This window comes from Eucalyptus grandis, chromosome 4 (assembly GCF_016545825.1).
Source record: "Eucalyptus grandis isolate ANBG69807.140 chromosome 4, ASM1654582v1, whole genome shotgun sequence".
Lineage (NCBI taxonomy): Eukaryota > Viridiplantae > Streptophyta > Magnoliopsida > Myrtales > Myrtaceae > Eucalyptus > Eucalyptus grandis.
The window spans coordinates 11,895,061-11,914,075 of NC_052615.1; positions in this window are offsets into that span (position 1 = coordinate 11,895,061).

The following is a 19,015-nucleotide window of genomic DNA, read 5'->3' on the forward strand; positions in this document are numbered from 1 at the left end:
GATTAATTACAACAACTTGATAAATTGTAGGATTTGATTGCACTATTTTATGAACTTTATGACTTAATTGCACTTTATTAACAAATTTTAGAACTCTTAGTGCACTTATCTTTTATTTTATTGTGGTTTCAATTTGTCGTAACTCTAGATGTTAGTTTTTCTTGGTTTCCAAACGTGGCCCCCATTTGTCTTTGTTCTTCTTGGCTTTAAGATTATGCATCATGTTCTTTTGTTCCTACCATAAAACTATGGAAACATATCGGTTGGTGTCCGTTTCACTTTATTTTATTTAAAAAAAAAATAGCTGATTATTATGTGAAACTTTTTTGCTAATTTACACGGTTAGTGAAACATTCTGATTTACTCTATGGGATGGGCTAGGTTTGTTCGCAATAGGATAGTAGAATATTTTGATGACCACGATAATGAGTGGCCTTATGATCTAGGCAAATTGAGCTATTTTAAATTGTGCACTAGAGAGAAAAGGATAAGGCTATAGGTAGGCTATAGGTATGGGTGCAGCTGCAAATATTAAAGTCATTGAGGAATTGAGTCCCGACACCTAAAATATCATAACTTAGCACAGTAGGACACTTAAGTATTAAAAGTTAGAAAAGTGACACTTAAATGTAATACTTAAGTGTCAAAATTAAAGCAAAATAGATTAATTAAATGCCAACAACAATAAAATCTGGCCAAAATATATACGTGGCTTTTTGTGGAAAGAAGTGTAAAACGACGTCGTTTTATACATTGATATGGCTAAACAAGTGCAAAAACAACATTGTTTTGTTGACGTGGCTGGATAATTAATATAAATGATAATTACATTAAATTTAAAACTAAATTTATTTATTTATAAAAATAAATAAATAAAATTCAAAAATAAAAAATAAAAATTTAAAATTTAAAAAGGGAAGAAGATGAACGGTTGCAAACAGTTGAGGGCTAAGCCCACGCCACCTCCTCCCTGTTGTCACCGCCAAGGGCTGACGATGGTGGGGGCACTTTTTTAAAGAATTTGGTTTTAAATTTAATTTAATTAATATTTATATTAAAATTTAAATTAGCACCAAAATAACGTTGTTTTGGTGTTTTTGCTGAGTTAGTTCTCTGATGAGCCACATAGGCTAGTAATATTAATAAAAAAATTGACACAAAGGATTTCCAACGGGATTTGCGGAACTTAACACTCGGGTGTCCTTTTTTTTTTTTTTTAAAGTTACACTTAAATATCACTTTTCTAACTTTTGGCATTTAAGAATCTGTTTGTGTCAAGTTTTGACACTTAAGTTGTTCTTTTTCCTTGAGGAATCATATCAAAGTATATTGATGGGTTCAATGGGGTCTTAAATTATGTGTTGATATTGGTGATGGGTTAATTGAGGGATTGATAAACATAGAATTAAATGAGGCACGTTGAGATCCTTAAAAAAGGGCAAAATCAAGAAAATGAAGAGGATGATGATCCGATAGTGAAGAAGAAGAACTTCAAGTGGCTACAGGCAAGTTTCAAACTTTTAAGCAAGACAATGCACATGCAGTTGCTAGGTGGGTGAAGATATCTAGTGAAATAAATGTTGAGGTTCTTAATGAAGTAGAATGAAAGGGGAAGAGGAAGGAGATCACAACAACCACCTCGGGTGAAAATGTAGAACTTGCTTAAGACATAATACTTTAACTCAAGTGATCTTATTTGGAGCTTCGTCACAAGTGACGAAAAAGAACCATACAAGTGGCGGGTAGAAGGAAGAACACGTGTATGTAGTATGATGAAACCATTGAGAGACGTCAATTTGCACTAAATATGATATTTGATGGCCTTGAGCAATTTATGGCAGTTATTAACAAATACGCAGCCATCAAAAGAGTTAATATTTATTTTATCAAGATTGGCAGCATGATTAAGGACAAAATGTAAGGCTAAAAATTATGACCGACTTATTTATGCGGCTAGAGATGACAACAAAGGCTTGTTTATAGTGAAAACCTTCAAGGATGAGCACACATGCACTTGACATTTTCAAGTAAGAAGAGTTACATCTTCGTAATGGGTAAAACATTATCTAAACTTGTGGAGGGTGGCTTACTTCAATGAAGTTGAGGCTATTCAAGAAAGAATATGCGAGAGCATATGGGTTTAGATGTTACTATAAGTTAGTGAAGAAGGACTAAGCTAAGGGTAATCAAAAAATTAAATATGATATACTCCTATCAGTTCAATAGGCTCTGAAATTATTATGAACAAATTATTCATTGGCATTTCTATGCTACTGTGAATGTAAAATTTATAAGAGAATCGCCATAATGAACACTAAAATAATTGATTTTGTGAAAAAGGGATTTCTCAAAGATTATAGACCTTCAATAGGGTTGGATGGATGTTTGTTAAAGGAATATTGAAGGATGAGCTATCAACTTTGTTGACACGTAATTTATTTCTTTCAAACACATATTAAAAAAATAATAAAAAAGTGAGAGGGGTCGGGTCGAGCCGAATCTGACCTTGGCCCAACCCGCCCCTCCTCTTTTCCTCCCTCTCGCGCGCAGCCCGGCCCAAGCCTCTCCGCCTTCAGCCCGGCCACTCCCCAGCCAGTCTTCCTCCTTCGGCCGTCCTCCGCTTGCGACCTGCAAAAAGAAAAAGGAAGACAGCAGGTCGAGCAGGGAAAGAACAGGTCAGAGAGAGGACAGGGCGAGCGTCGCGTGAGACGTTCGGTCGGGGGGCAGGCCGGCTCGCGTACCAGCCGAGCAGAAGAAAAGGAGGGGGAACGAATAGAAAAAGGGGAGAACGCAGCAGAGGCAGAGGACGCAGGGAGAGCGCTCGTCTGGAGAGTGGACAGAGAGGGAAAAGAGAGTCCAGGGGAAAGAAACTGAGAGAACGACTGAAAGGGAGAAGGAGTTCTCCGGTCGCTTGGCCACGCCGGAGTCCCGTTCGATGACCCCGGCCGCTGTCCTTGTCGTCCCGACTTTGCTTCCCGATACCCACATATCCGGCTCTTTGCAGTGGTGGCGTGGCCATGAGGGTGAGTTTTAAACGAATGATGATGGAGATTGTTGTTGAAGGGCAGCGGTCCGATAACTGGTGTCTTGTGATGGGGATCTGGGGATGTACGCATCTGCGTGATCTCGTCTGGTGATGGGCGGACGTCGGTGAGGCTTGGCGGAGTCTCGGGCGTGGGCGAGGGAGTGAGAGAGAGAGAGCTGGACGGGGTGGATGAGCTTGAGAGGGTTTCTGAGCAAGTGCGAGGGAAATCGAGAGAGTGTCCCTGTCGCTTGAGGACCGCTCTGATATAGATGAAGCAAAATATTTATTTTTAGGGGCTTTTGTTTTGTCTTTTTTATTAGATTTTCTTTTAGGTTAAAAAAGTAGTATCTTTATATTAGCGTTGGTAAGACTCTAGCCGTCAAGACGCCAAAAAAAAGAAAAAGAAATAGAGAGGCAAGAAAAAGAAAAAAGAAAAAAAAGTGAGTTTTTTCTTGATGGGTTCTTAAACTCTTTGTATTCTAATTTTGAGAAAATATCATCGTTGTATTCCAACTTTTTTTGAAATCTAGTGAATTCGCGAGTGCCTGCGGAGATGTAACCGGGTTTGGGTTAACTTTGATAACAAATTTTCAGCGTGTTAAATCGATTACGTTATTTTATTATTATATTTTGCTTGGTAAATTATTTGCGAATGTTATTTTCTAGAATGGACATACGATTTCGTAACATGCTCATGGCTATCCGAACTGGTAAGTCCTTCGAACCATGGGTGCTCCGTTTTGAGAGTTGTCAGGCTAGAGCTCACGATGATGAGTTCGCACGAGTTTCAGTCCCGTTGATCCTCCGTTGACTTTACTGTGTGTTAGGGTTATGCTTTGCTATGTGTTTGAGTCTTGATCGAGTTTTAGTTGTTCGATAAAATGCTGAGTGAATGTCCGAAGTCCTTGATGTTCAACAGTCCAGTTTGACGATTGTTGCCTTTGTATTGTTGAACTATGTCTGCCGTGACTTTTTTTTTTTTTGGATATATTTTCTTGTGATTCCGTGGCATGTCTTCCATCTTTTTGAGCTATAGCGGGAAGGACCTCCATCGGAACCACCTTCCCTCTCCGGCGAGTCCTGTGATTTAAGGCCGTCCTAGTCGGCACTTCTTCCCATTTTAGTGCACCCTATTTATTTGGTGAAAACCTGGGATAAAAAATGTCAGTTTTGGCATGGTTATTTCCTTTGGCTGTTGTGGTTGCCGAGGTTGGGTGTTGTTGGCCGAAGTTGGGTGCTGTTGGCCGGAGCGATGGTGGAGTTGTACGGTGTCCGTAAAGGATGGTTTAGTGTCTGGTTATGTGGGTTTTTTTATAATAAAAAAAAAGAATAAGATGAAGTTGCAGAGAAGGAAGGTGTCGCCTGAAGACGTAGCTGGCCTGAAGAAGAGTTTTGGTGAGGGAGAAGACCAAGTAGAGGGAAGATAATTAAATAAATAATAATAAAAGACAAAACAAAAGAAAAAGGAAAGTACAGAAAAAGTAAAAACGAAAACAAAATATGGAAAAAACAAAAGTTTGCTTCAGGAAGAGAAAGTGCAGAGAAAATGGTGCAGTAGAAAAAGACAAAACAGGGATAAGACAAAAAAAAAAATCTATATTTCTTAAAGAAAACTAAACTAAAAAAATCTTTTTTTATCCGACGTGAGTCGAACCTAGTTCGGATCGGATCAACGGGCCCTGAATATAATATAGTATTAAATAATAAAATTCAAAATAAAATCAAAATAAAAAATTTCGATAAAATAATAAAAAAATTCAAAAACTCAGGAAGCATTAAAAAATTCGAATTCTTTAAAATGTTTTCAAAATTTTAAAAAAAAATTACAAAATTACAAAATCCAGTTTTTGGGAAAATTCAAAAATTCAAATTTTTGAAAAATCCAAAAAATTCTAAAAAATTTTAAAAATCTTCAAAAGATTAAAATTAATCTCTTGGTTATTTTCTCCTAAAATATGAAATTCTTTCAATCCTGCTCAAGTGGTTTTAGTTGTCCTTAAAGATGAATACATTTGATTATGCAATTTTAGGTACGTTGATTTTGGCTTCCATTTAGTCTAGTTAGGATTAGTATTTATCTTTTCTTTGATGTTAAATTTTTGCACTCCTATGCAATTCATTTAAACGCTTTCCTTGGTTGCTAATTATTATTTTAATGATTGCACATCCACATGATTACCTCAAATGTTAGCGGATTGGTTTAAAGTTAATCCAAACTGCTCGACAAATTTTTTTTTTCTAAAATGAACAAGATTAGGTCCTGAAATGGCACTAATTGATTAATTAGTGTAATCAAGTCCCGGACCCTTGATTCTCTAGTTGCGTAGGAAACGAGGTACACTCACATGCCTCACTTGGTTTCTAGCCGACCCCAATAGGTTAGTGGCGACTCATTATTGCAAAATTCTTAAGAACAACCCAATGTCGCGCGAGATATGGGCTTGGGAGAATCCGTGCCTAATCATAGATTTTAGGTCCGTCTTTTAAGCAATACCCTTAAACCTATTCCCTTCCTTAGGGGGAGCATGTTATGTCATGGGAAGAAAGAGAGACCCCGAGTTATAGAAGCACACCATGTTATAGGAAGAAGGAAAGACCCCTGGGCTATAGAAGCACGCCATGTTATAGGAAGACAGAGAGACCCCGGGCTACAAAAGTACACCGTGTCATAGGAAGACAAAGAGATCACGGGCTATAGAAGCACGCCGTGTCATAGGAAGAACGAAAAATTCAGGCTACAGAAGCACACCGTATCATAAGAAGAAAGAGATACTCCAAGCTATAGAAGCACATCATGTCATAGGAAGAAAAAGAGTTCCCAAGCTACAGAAGCACACCGTGTCATAGAATAGAGGAAAGAGAGACCCCAAGTTACAGAAGCACACCGTGTCATAGGATGAAAGATAGACCTCAAGCTACAGAAGAACGTCGTGTCATAGGAAGAAAAAAATACCCCGGGCTACAAAAGCACGTTATGTCATAAGAAGAAAGAGAGACCTTGGGTTACAGAAAGACACCGTGTCATAGGAAGAAGGAAAAACCCTGGGTTATAGAAGCACGCTGTGCTATAAGAAGAAAGAGAGATCCCGGAAGAACAATGAAAGACCCCAAGCTACATAAGCACACGGTTTCATAGGAAGAAAGAGACTTTGGGTTATAGAAGCACGCCATGTCATAAGAAAAATAAAAGACCCCGGACTACGGAAGCACATCTTGTCATAGGAAGAAAGAGAGACCTAGGGTTACGGAAACATATTGTGTCATAGAAAGAAAGAAATGAAGTTTCACCGTATAACAACGGGTTTCCACTGCGTTGAAAATACATGGTTTGAGGAAAACCCATGAACCTTTGTAAATGACATGATTTATAGCTGACCATGAACCTTGTAGATGATATTGTTTAAGGCTGACCATGAACCTTGTAGTCTTTAGGAAAACATCCGTAACCCCTTGAAAACTACATGGCTTCACTGAGGAATCATGTCCAACTCAACTTGAGCAAATTTCATTAGGGACAACATCAAGAGATGTATTGGCAATATTGCAGTATTAATTGAACAAACTAATCAAGCTAATTCCGATTGCCTTGAGAAACATGTCAATTAGCATCATGTAGCACATAATTGTCATATTGCTCTCTGGAAGTCAAGTTCTTATCAAAACGATTTTTACTCGTGAAAAAATGCTTATTAAGCATGCCAAACTAGAGCTTCTTAGTCAAAAAGGGTTTCTTACATACTCTCAATAAAATGGTTGTTTGATGACCATCCATTCATGTAGGAGATAACTGGTTACTGAGGGTATCTCACATAACCTATGTTGAAGGCTTCCAGAAACATTCGCAATGAGCACAATCTGATCGATAAAAAATGTTTGTTGAAAGGACCGTAATATAGGTTTGGTCATGAGCTTACACAAAGGGATTATTGCTTTGAGGTCAATCAATGAAATTTGTTACTATTTTCATCGGGTTTACAAGTCAAGAACTTGGAAGATAAGACAAACTAGAATTACTCCCACTCCTTCAAGCAGTAGTTTCTTTGTGGCATTCTCATTTCCACTCGAATCATCCCAATCATAAGAGACTTTGGAAGATGATTGTAATGTTGGATCGGGAGAGGTTGGAAAGACTTAAAATTTCAAGAGGGTTTTTAAGAGCTGGTGATCATCATGCCAATCGTGATCATGTCGCTCAATCTTTCAAAAGTCCCTTAACTAATCATCTTTTCATGTTACAAACGACATAAACAAGAAAAAAAAAAGGATAAGTGTTCTAGAAATCCTACGATTTGTCGAAAATGCATTCGGTCTAAAACTTGCAAAAATGCATTTAAGTCCTAAAACTTGTCAAATTATTTCAAACGAAACCTAAGATCATCGCAATTAGCATTTTCCGTTAAAAATGCTGACGTGACATTTTAAATAATTTTTTATTTTCCAGGTTTATTTTTTTAATTAATTTTTATCCATTTTTAAAAAAATTAGATTTAAAAACTAAAAAATTAAATTTATTCTTATCTTATTTTCAACAAAAACTAAAAAGAAAAGTTAAAAATTTTATTTTTAAAATTTTTAAAAATAAATTAAAAAAATAATGTTAACTTTTTAAATATGTTTTTTTATAAATATTTTAACTAAAAAAATTATTTTTAATTAATTTTTTTAATAAATATTTTAACTTTTTTTAAAGTTTTTGGTGAAAATAAGATAAAATGAATAAATTTGATTTTTAGTTTTTAAATCTAATTTTTTTTAAATAATTAAAAAATAATAAAAAAAATTCACGTGGAAAATAAAAAATTATTTAAATGCCGCGTCAGCATTTTTAACGGAAAAGGCTAACGGCGTTGATCTTAGGACTCGTTTAAAACAATTTGACAAGTTTTTAGGACTTAAATGCACTTTTGCAAGTTTTAGACTAAATGCATTTTAAATGACAAACAAAGCACTTTACAAACACTTATCCAAAAAAAAAAAAACTACGAGATCTCACGCAAGGGAGAAGACATAAAACAAAAGACTAAGCTAAACGAGAACCACTCTACTCTAGAGGGACAGCTACAATTTCAGGGGACTTAGCTTCCTCGCACACCAAAATAGTGCATATGATGTCCTCCTTGAACAGCTTGGTCACACCATTGATTGCCCCATTTTCCTCGGACAACATCTTTGGAGGTCCTGGAAATGTCTCTTCCAGCAACGGGGGAAAAGGCTTTTGATTGCCCTCGTCGTCCTCGCTTCGAGCAATTCGTCCACCTCGGTCTCCATACTTACTTTGGCCTCTTCGGGTACTTCGACCTCTTTACCTTCCATGACTTCCTCAGTTGCCGTGGCCACCTCGCTCGTTACAGCCTCCTCGCCTCTCGACGTATCCTAAGCCTCTTCTCTTCAAGCTTTTATAAACTTCGATGGATTTTGCACACCTTAACCATGCGATCCAAGACCCTCTCCAAGGTTATACTTGCTCGCCAATATGATTTTTCCTATTGCTTTGGTTGGCTTAGACAATTCAAGGGTTTTTATAAAAGAATCCACGGGGACATGAATCATGAATACCAGCTCAAAGGTTTAAAGGCTGAATTTATCGGTACACTCAGACTCCACATAGGGGATGGTCGTCTCGTGGTAAATCTTGAAATTATATTATTCATGTACAATGATAAGCCTGTTACCAATCACAAATTGTACTTTCTGATGAAGGTTGGAAGGAACAGCACGTGCCGTGTGGATCCATGGCCTCCCTAATAGAAAGTTGAAAGCGCTCGGTATGTCTAACACTTGGAATAAGACTTGGAAAAGCACGGGGCTTGTGACATCCCGATTTTCCAATTCTATTTTCAATAAATTGAGACGGGCATTTCGTTCGCACGAACATAGTTCCTTTCCTTGAGTCGGCCACTCATGTGAAAACTAGTCTATCAGGTGAAGCCGTTAAGAAATTATAATGCATCAGACTCGAGAATTTGACCAGGAAGCGATCTTTCGAGGTAATCTACAAGGGTCATTACGGCACAATTAAAAATCTATTAGAGATTGGAGATAAGTCGACTCGACAGAGGCATGTGATCAAGTGTGGGTGATTCCACCAGATCGCACAATTCTGGTTGATCGGCACTGGATCGACTTTTTTGTCGACTGGGTACCCTGTGTTCGCATTTGAAATCTTGAGATTACCCCGACAACCGAAAGTCGCCAATGTTTCAAAGATGTACATTGTGGCTTGAGATGATCAACCACAGGTCAAATGCATGAAAATTTCTAAAGGCTACCCGGTAGGTTTAATACCGAAATCGCCTTCACAAGAGAAGAGTTGACCGGCGTTGAGAAGAAGAGGAATGAATTATTTAAGGCCTTCGAGTAAAGGTAGAGAACCATGACCTCATAGGTGAAACCGACCTTGAATGAGAGGGAGATGAAGCAACTATTCCTCAAGACATTGCTCCCTGAATACTTCCAAGGATTAGTGCACTCGGGATACCAGACGTTTTCACAATTGGTAAATGTAGGTGAAGGAGTCGAGTGGACAATTATCGAGGGAAGGACATCCATTGGAAGCTTTAAGAAATTCCCAGCGAGGAAAGATAAGGAAATCGCGGTTGAAGTAGCGCTTGTGTAGGAGCCGCTTCTCTCGAGGCCACCTTCAACACCCGCACATAAGCATGTAGTCGTTCAGGGGAACCCATCCAGGGCATATGACAAGGGCAAGAGGCCAATCTGAAAGGAATTTTCTTCGCTATTCGCTACCATGCCTATTGTCAAAGTTATTACCCATGCTTCTCAAAAAGAGGATGGTCGCGAAGAAGGTACCTAGAGACAATCCCGCGAAGTTTGTTGGGTTCGATGTGACCTAGACCTACGAGTACCACATGGGAGAAAGGAGGCATGACGTGGATAACAGCTACTAGATAAGAGCATCTTGACTTTTAGGAAAGCTCAATCTAACGTGCAGCAGAATCCCTTACCAAATCATGGAGAGGGAGTAAACTCAATTTTCAAGAAGACATTGGCAGGTTAACGCCCTCTAGCGGTGGATGCTTCCAAATTGTATGAGTCCCCAGTGCTGGTAGGATACTATGGAGGTGAAGAAAATGTGACCTCAAACGAGAAACTAAACCATGTCTATAAGATGGTAGCCATTGGGGTAATCCGACGTGAAGAAGTGGAAGAGAGGTTTGTGTCCATGATAGTGTCATCATCATATCGTTCGTCCTTTTACGATATTGCTTGTATCCTCCGAGTGAAGAAGATTGTGCCTAATGTTTCGAAGACACCAGCATTGTACGAGGAAGGGATGATAACTATGATAACCTCGATGGTGATTGAATTATTTGATGAGGAGCCCGCTGGCGATATTGAGATTGAAATCACCGAGCCCATGGTGATCGATCTCATGGTCGAGGAGTTGTCGGCGATTGAAGTCACGAAAGGGAGCATGACACTGGTCACAATTGAATTGCCACCCTAGAAGAAAGATGGAATGATAGTGTTGGAGCACCCTCCCAAATTCAATCTCAAAGCAATACCTTGGAATTATGGAATGAATGAGGTGGACACAGTCACATGATCGAGCTGCTATTATGCACCCGATAAAGGAGTCGAAAAGAAAGCCGTAACCGAAGAGGAGGCAAAGCAATTCTTGGCTATGATAAAATTTGGTGAGTTCAATGTGATAGACCAACTACAGAAGTTGCCAGCTCAAATCTCTCTCATAAAGTTGTTCAAATCTTCCAAGAAGCATAGGAACATCTTGTTGAAGGTTCTTAATGAGGTACACGTCCCAGAAACAATCGATGAAGTCTAACTGGAAGAATTTGTTGGGGCCATTCTATTGAAAGATCAAATTTCATTCACTGATGAGGATCTTCCCCCCAATGGTCTTAATCATACCCAAGGCACTGCTCATCTTAGTAAAGTATGAGCGCAGTCTTGTCTATAGAGTGTTGATCGATAATGATTCTGCACTCAATATATATCTGTTGACTACGCTTCACCGCTGTCGCGACCTACTCTCAGGGGGAGGGAACAGGTTTAGGGGTATTGCCTAAAGACGAGCCTAAGGCCCATGATTAGGCGTGAGCTCTCCCAAACCCATACCCCTCGTGACATTGAGATATACTTTAGGAATTTTTGCACAAAAAAAGTCGTCACTAGCCTATTGGGGTCAGCTAGAAACCAGGTGAGGTGCGGGAGAGCGCCACACTTCCTACGCAACCAGAGAATCTAAAGTCGGGGACTTGATTACACTAATTGACCAATTAGTGCCCTTTCGGTACCTAATCTTGTTCATTTTAGCAAAATGATTTTTGGCAAGCAGTTTGAGTTAATTTCATGCCTATCCACTAACATATGAGGTGATCATGCTAGTGCACAATCATTAAGTAGCAATCATAACTACCAAGAGCCTAATTGCAGTAAGATTAAGTGCGTGCGATTAAACATCCACGAACATAATCAAATATGTGAATTAAACACGCAATAAAATCAAAGTACAAGAAAAGAATGGCATAATTACCCTAACAAGGCAAGACACAACAATTCCTAACCAAACCCTATGCTTTTTCAATTTTCGAAGTTTTAAATTTTTAATTTTTTAATTTTTTTAATTAAGAAGAAGGTCGAATGTTTTGAATGCTTCCTGAGTTTGAATTTTCGGAAATATTTTTGAATTTTTATTACTTTTCGATTTTTTTGATTTTTTTTAATAATATTTTATTTTATTTTATTTTATTTTTAAAAATTATCGTATCACTACTCTGTCGTTTCCTTGCTGCACTTCCCCTTTTTCAGCGACTCCTATTCCCGAAGCCACTTTCTCTTTTTTTTTTTTTTATTTCTTTTCTTTTCTTTTACTTTTATTTTCTCCTCCCTTTAGTCTACCCCGCTACACGTTCTCTTCTTCGGGCGTCATCTTCTTCCTTTTGTCTTTTTCACTTTTAACAGCCATTTTTTATCTTTTTCTTCTTCGATAATTTCCTCCCACGCTTGAAACCGACCGTTCCTTCCGAAGCTTCCATCGCCGAACGCCCAACCCATTCTCTCACGCGAGCACTATGAGCAAAACAACGGTTGAGCTCGTCGTTTACCTTCACCATCGCCCATCCAAAGCCATTCATTATTTGCGGCCAAAGTATCCAAGGGTCCAACGGAAAATGAATATAACGCAGCGAATGTCAAAGAAACTCATTGCAGATCACGTATTTTCTGAAGGAGTGCAAACCGCCCATCTCAACCACCGTTGGCAGCTGACACCCCCCATTTATGACCACAAAACAGTGAATGTACAGTGTGCGAACAGGAGAGACAACCCAACAGAATATCTTAGACTCCGAGTACTTCCTCATTAGCAAGGACCACCAAGACACGTTAAAAATTTGCAAAACAGATAGTAGGAACACAAAATGAAACAAAAAGAAAAGAAAAAGGTGAATGCCTAGATTTTGTCTAATGATGCAAATGAAGACCAACGAACAACAAGAGGTTTATAACACGTGAAACCAGCCTATACGTGTTCAAGAACAACCGGGAATCAGTAATGCAAACACCTAGGCTGGATTAGACACATTGTCAAACGTGTGGTGAGCATGGACTGGGGGAATAATATTAACAATTTTCAAGACTCGAACTCATCGCCAGACTCAAAGAAATCGTCAAAAAGCATCCGAAATCAGTGACATTAGTTCACTCAAACCCGACATGCGTGTGGACTAACAAAAAGAACAAGCCTCGACTTCCGATTGGATCAAAATGTGGCTGAGCCGCAAGGGTTCATAGAGACACATAAAATACTAATATTAAACCAAATCCAACCAATACAGGATAAAACGCGAATTGATCTTGCACTTTGACATGCACGGATATTGCAGCCTTCTCTCAGACATTCTATCAAACGGTTAGTATGCGATTTAACCAACATGTTCCAAAGCGAGATTTATTGCAACCTTCGAGCCACGGATGATGCATACAAGCTTAAATAGATGTGTTTCATACTGGAGCTGTCTTATTTTACAACAATTCACTTAAAAATTCCATACTCAAGTTCGGTGTTCTTACATGTTTCACGCTTCGTTCGAGCAAAAAGTCGAGCAGTTGGTATGCGTTCATGAACTCGAGTTCTAGGTTCAAACGGGAAACACTCCTCAATGTAAGCACGATGCATTAACCTCAAAACATCACTAATTGCCCTAAACTTGCTTCGTCTTGTCGAGATTTTGGTCAAAAAGTTCTAATGGTCAAGCGAGTTCCAACGGGAGGGGTACTCCTACCTGGCTAAATGGGAAAGGATCGCGGTGGACACAGCTCTTGGGCGAACGACTGACGACGGCGAGACTTTCCTTCGAGCTCCCTCTCTTTATGTCTTTCTCTGTATCTCCAAGAAAAACTCCAGTCTCGCTCCCGCTCACCTCTCGGTTCTCTCCCTCGCTCTGTTTTGTGCTGGTATTTTCTGTGTTGCTTCTCCTCCCAGCCCCTTCCCTTTGTTCTTCTCTTGTTTTCTTTTAAAACCGTCGTTGGTACCTTTCCCTTTGCCTCTGTCCGAAATGCCTTTTGCTAGTCCACGAAGCCAGCTCTCTTTCTTTTCCATCTTCAGCTCTAATTTTTCTCGGTCAATCCAGCCTCCTTGCCTCTATGTATGCCTACAGCCGATCTTCTCCTTGGGACCGAGTTCGGTCTATTTTCAGCTACGACGGCTACAGGTTTTCTTGGGCTTCATCAACTGCGGCGCTGCCACGCTGCAATCAAGCTTTCATTGCTTCCATTTTTCTGAAATCGCGATTACCGATCCTTTGTAGATCCTTCTTTGACTTCCTCGTTCGTCTTCTGCGGGTCCCGCGAAGACTATACTTTTCCAAGTCTTGTTCCAAGTGTTAAACATACCGAACACTTTCAACTTTCTACTAGGGAGGCCATTGATCCACATGGTGGGTGTTGTTCCGTCCAGCCTTCATCAGAAGGTGCGATTTATGGTTGGCAACAGGTTTATCACGGTGCATGAAGAATCTGATTTCAAGATTTACCACGAGACGACTATCCTTTATGTAGAGCCTGAGTGTACCGAGGAATCCAGCTTTCAAACCTTTGAGCCGGTATCCATGATTCATGTGCCCGCGGGTTCTTTTATAAAAACCTTTGAATTGTCTAAGCCGACCATGGCGGCGGAAAAAATCATGTTTGCGAGTGGGTATAACCCTAGAGAGGGTCTTAGATCGCATGGTCTAGGTGTGCGAAAACCCATCGAAGTTCATAAAAGCTTGAAGAGAAGAAGCTTAGGATATGTCGAGAGGCGAGAAAGTCGTAACGGGCGAGGTGACTGTGGCAACCAAGGAAGCCATGGAAAGCAAAGAGGCCGAAGTACCCGAGGAGGCCAAAGTGAGTATAGAGACTAAGGCGGACGCATGGCCTAAAGTGAGGAAAATGGAGGCAATCATAAGCCTTTTCCCCTGTTGTTAGAAGAGACATTTTCGAGACCTCCAAAAATGATGTCCGAGGAAGAGAGGGCAATCAATGGTTTGACCAAGCTATTCGAGGAGGACGTCATATGCACCATCCTAGTGTGCGAGGAAGCTGAGTCACCCAAAATCATCATTGTCCCTCCAAAGTAGGGCAGTTCTCGTTTAGCTTAGTCTTATGTTTTATGTCTTCTCCCCTGCGTGAGATCTCCTAGTTTTTTCTTTCTTGTTTATGTCGTTTGTAACATGAATTATGATCAGCCCCGATCTTGAGCCGTTAGTCGAGGGCGGTGTGTGTTAAAATATGGCATTATATTTCCTCATTCAATAAAATAGACGCATGTTTTATTAAGAACATATGGAAGCATATCAAACTAGTCCTATGATGATCGTTGAGGCCTAGGCCTCCACATGCTCCCGAGTTTTAATTGTTTTGCAAAGACGAGGAAATCCAAGAATATGAGGATGAGTTCTTGAAACTTTTTACAAAAAATACTTCAAAAATTCTTTGAAAACGACATGCATAATCTTTATTGTTGACATGCTCTAACTTATCTTATTGCATCTCAGGCATTTCATTATGCATAATTATGATAAGGACTCACATGACCCTGATATGCATGAAGAAAGTCTCTCAAGTTCCGATGACACCGACGATGACCATAAGGGAATCGAGTGTGAATGAAATCGATATGAAGAATCGAACCCGTTGACAGAAGAACGAACAGTCACCATAAACTTGGGAGATGCAGAGAATGTCAGGAAAGTAAAGATCAGGGTCTCGGAGTTAGATACAGAAAGGATGACTAAACTCCTGAAAGAATATCAAGATGTGTTCGCTTAGACATATGCCGACATGCTAGGATTGGACCTCGAAATTGTGGAACACGCTTTGCCGACGGATCCTAATGTGCCACCCAAGAAGCAAAGACCTAGGAGAACTAAACCAGAGTTGTCTAAGAAGATTGAAGAAGAAGTGATGAAACTACTGAAAGTAAATTTTATCGAAGTGACACGTTATCCTGATTTGGTAGCAAATATCGTGCCTGTAATGAAAAAAGATAGGCGAATCGGGGTGCGTGTTAACTATTGCAACCTGAATTGAGCAAGTCCCAAGGATGACTTTCCGTTCCCGCATATCGATGTCTTAGTTGACAGTACGGCAGGATTTGAGTTATTTTCCTTCATGGACGGTTTTTCTAGATACAACAAAATCCGTATGAAGAAGGAAGATAGGAGCAAAACATCATTCATAACTCATTGGGAAACTTTCTGCTACAACATGATGCCTTTCGGTCTAAAGAATGCTGGGACAACGTATCAAATAGCCATGGTCACGTTGTTTCACAACATGATGCACAAGGAGATCGAAGTACATGTGGATGATATGATCGCAAAATCAAGACGAGGTGAGGACCATGTTGAAGTCTTACAAAAACTGTTCGGAAGCTCAAGCTACGTCTCAACGCGTTTTTGGAGCGAGATATGGGAAGCTGTTAGGGTTCATGGTCAATAGCAGGGGCATAGAGATTGATCCATCAAAAGTTAAGGCCATTTGTGATTTACGACCCTCGACTACTGCCAAGGAAGTTCGCAGCCTAATGGGACGACTTAATTATGTGGCGAGGTTCATTTGTCGATTGTTTGAAACAGCAACGCCATTCAAGCTCCTAAAAAAGAATGCAAAGATTGAGTGAGATGCCGAGTGCCAAGGCACCTTCGAGAAGATAAAACACTATCTCACTCACGCACCAGTCTTAGTGCCCCCTCTCCTTAAAATTCCCCTGATTCTTTACTTGACCATATATAATGAGTCACTGGGAGCCATGTTAGCCTAGAAAAAACCAAATGACGGGAGAGAACACGCAATATACTACTTGAGCAAGAAGTTCACCGTTTCTAAGATGAACTATACAAAAGTTGAGAGAACCTGCGTGACTTTGATTTGGGTCTTGTACAAGCTGCGACAATACACGCTTCATCACCGAATCTTGTTGGTGACCGAAAATGATCCCATCATGTATCTCCTAGAGAAACCGGCATTGGTTAGCAAGTGGCAAACCTAAATTTCAGAGTTTGACGTTTAGAGCCTGGGACAAAAGTCCGTTAAGGGTCGCGCCATAGCAGACATGTTGGTAGAAAATTCCGAGAGATCCAAAGCATCTAACGAGGATAGTGATGTAGATGAGGGAATTTTACTTGTATCAAGCGACAAATGAACAATGTACTTTGATGGTGCAATTAACTTAGTCGGGTCAGGTACTAGGGCAATTCTTATCTCCCCAAATGAACAACATTACCCCATCGCCACTAAATTGACATTCCCTTCCACGAATAATATCGTTGAGTATGAAGCATGCATTCTGGCCTCCAGACTCCATCGATATGAAAATCCAAAAGCTGCAAGTTTATGGTGATTCGGCCCTTATCATCTTACAGACCAAAGGCGAATGGCAAACACGAAATTATTCTAAATTGATTATGCATCATGAGTTCTTGAGGGAGTTGATGGAGGAATTCCAATAAATATCATTCGAATACTTATCAAGATCTTAAAATCAGTTCGTCGATGCCCTGGCTACCCTGTCTTCAATGTTATAAGTAGTTGGAGGCATGGACATTGAACCGTTGAGAATTGAGATCCTTAGGCGCCCGGCTAATTGCATGACGGTCGAAGAGGAATCGGATAGACAGCCTTGGTATCACAACATCTTGAAGTACCTACAAAAGGGTGAATTCCTTGAAGGAAGCGAAGCAACATACGTAAAGCATTTGACAAAGTTAGTGTCAAAATTCTTCGCTAGTGGAGATGTCCTCTACAAAAAGTCATTCGATTCACATTACTAAGGTGTGTCGACGCTAAAGAAGCCAACCGTTTGATGAAATAGATGCATGAAGGGGAGTGCGGCCCCCATATGAATGGACACTTCTTGGTGAGAAAGATCATACAACTCCGTTATTATTGACTGACCATAGAGTCCGACTGCATTCAGCACGTACGACGATGTCACCAATGCCAGATTTATGGAGACAAGATAAATGCCCCTCCAAATGAGCTTCACCAAATGTCTAGTCTTGACCCTTTTAAATGTGGGGAATTGATGTGATCAGGCCCATTAACTCCAAAGCTTCAAATGGGCATCGATTTATCTTAGTAGCGATGGACTATTTTACCAAGTGGATTGAGGCCAACTCTTATGTTAATGTCACCACTAAGAATGTGGCCAGGTTCATTCATCGCGACATTGTTCCCGTTACGAGGTGCCGGAGGCGATCATTACTAACAACGGCATTAATTTGAACAATAAAGTCGTGGATGGCTTTCTTAGTGAGTTTTGAATTAAGCATTTAAACTCGTCACCGTATTGCCCTCAGATGAATGGAGCGGTGGAGGCGGTAAACAAGAACATAAAGAAAATCCTATCAAAGACTGCCGAAAATTATCGTGATTGGCACAAGAGGCTTCCTTATGCACTAATGGCATACCGAACTTCTATCCACACCTCTACCGGGGCAACTCCTTTTTCACTTGTGTACATGATGGAGGCAGTCTTATTTGTTGAAGTTGAAGTTCCTTCTTTAAAGGTCCTTTCCCAGTCTAAGCTCGATGAGACTAAGTGGATGCAACAGAGGCATGAGCAGCTAAACATGATTGATGAGAAGAGATTGCAAGCTGTGTGTCATGGTCAATGCTATCAAAGATGAGTCGCAAAAGCCTTCAATCGAAGAGTGCGTCCTAGACACTTCAAAGTCAACGACCTAGTGTTGAGGAAAGTGCCTCCGATCATACCAAACCCTCGTGGCAAATTCACCCTGAACTACAAAGGGCCATAGGTCATTAAGAAGATTCTTCCTGGAGGTGTTATGATTTTGGTTAAAATGGATGGCAATGAATTGCCTAAACCTGTAAACGCTGATGCAGTCAAGAAGTATTTTTTAATGAATGAAATCAAGGCCGAGGAGCCACTTCATGCACAATTCGAGTCGCATAGCATTGTAAATATCATGCATATGTTACATACACGCATATGACTTATTTTTTATTTAATTTAAATAGATATAGTATTAAATATCATATTTATATCAAAATGACATCATTTTAGCCATGTAGGAGAGAGAAATTTTTTTTTTTTTGAAAAGGCCACGTCGGCATTTTCTACCGGCTAAGTTTGATGGAGTTAACACGAGGGTTCAATTGCACCAATTTAATAAGATTTAGTATTCAATTGAATTTTTGCAAGTTTTAGGACTCAATTGTACTTTCGTGACAAGTGTATGATACATTTATTTCATGAAAAACTCAATGATCTAGGAAAATGATTTCTTATAGAACATTTTTCGGTTAGTTTTCCTTTGTTCGATAATATATAACCGAAAATGTATTCTAATGTTTAGATATTATTGGAAAATAATTTCAATTTCATGACTTTATTTCAAACAAAAAAAGTTCGAATTTTTTATTTCTTAAAAAGTTTGAATTTTTAAGTATTTTTATATTATATTTTCAAAAATCGAATTTTTATTATTTCTTAATGTTCTTTTTCTC